The sequence below is a fragment of the Eimeria mitis genome, genomic scaffold (assembly GCF_000499745.2).
Source record: "Eimeria mitis Houghton genomic scaffold, Emh_scaff1459, whole genome shotgun sequence".
Lineage (NCBI taxonomy): Eukaryota > Apicomplexa > Conoidasida > Eucoccidiorida > Eimeriidae > Eimeria > Eimeria mitis.
This window is the reverse complement of record NW_013569334.1, coordinates 637-1440: the sequence shown is the minus strand read 5'-3', so window position 1 is coordinate 1440 and position 804 is coordinate 637.

Sequence of the window (804 nt, the reverse complement as noted above, 5' to 3'; positions counted from 1 at the left end):
AGGGGCCTCTAAACTAGAAGAGGGTTTCGGTGAATGCAGCAATTGGCAGGGGGGCCCAGGGGCCCCCAGCAGCAGCAGCAGCAGCAGCAGCAGCAACAGCAGCAGCAGCAGCAGCAGCAGTAGTAGTAGTAGTATTAGTAGTAGCAGTTGTAGTAGTAATAGGGGCCCCCCTAGGCAGTGCCCAGGGGGCCCCCTTAAAAGAACCCCTGGGGGGCCCCCCAAACCCCACATGCATGCAGCAGCCAAGCAGCAGCAGGGGGCCCCCTCCATTGCTGACGGCCTCAACAGGTTGCAGCCTTCAGCATATCATGTACCCTCTGGGGGCCCCCCCATAGGGGCCCCCCCCACAGGGGGGCCCCCCCCTGTAGGGGGGGGAAACCCTATGATGGGGGCCCCCACCCAGGAGCCAAGCGGGGGCCCCGTGGGGGCCCCCGGGGGGGCCCCCGGGGGGGCCCCCCATGAACAGGGAGGTACTGCATGCGGGGGCCCCCAGCAATCGCCTTGCTGCTCTTCCTTTAATAACGAAGCAGCAGCATCGAGTTGGGGGGCCCCGGAGGCCCCCATAGGGGCCCCTACAAGTGGGGGGGCCCCCAGGGGGGGCCCCCCCACATGGGGGGCCCCCTCTTCTCCTAGGGGCCGGGGGCCCCGTGCCAGCCGCATGCAACCCATGAGGGCCCCCCATCTGCATCGATATTTCGTTTCGGGGGTCCAGGGGAGGAGACGCGGGGGCAGGCAGTCGTCAAGGGGGGCCCCGGGGGCCCCTGGGGGGGCCCCGGGGGCCCCTGGGGGGGCCCCTGGGGGCCC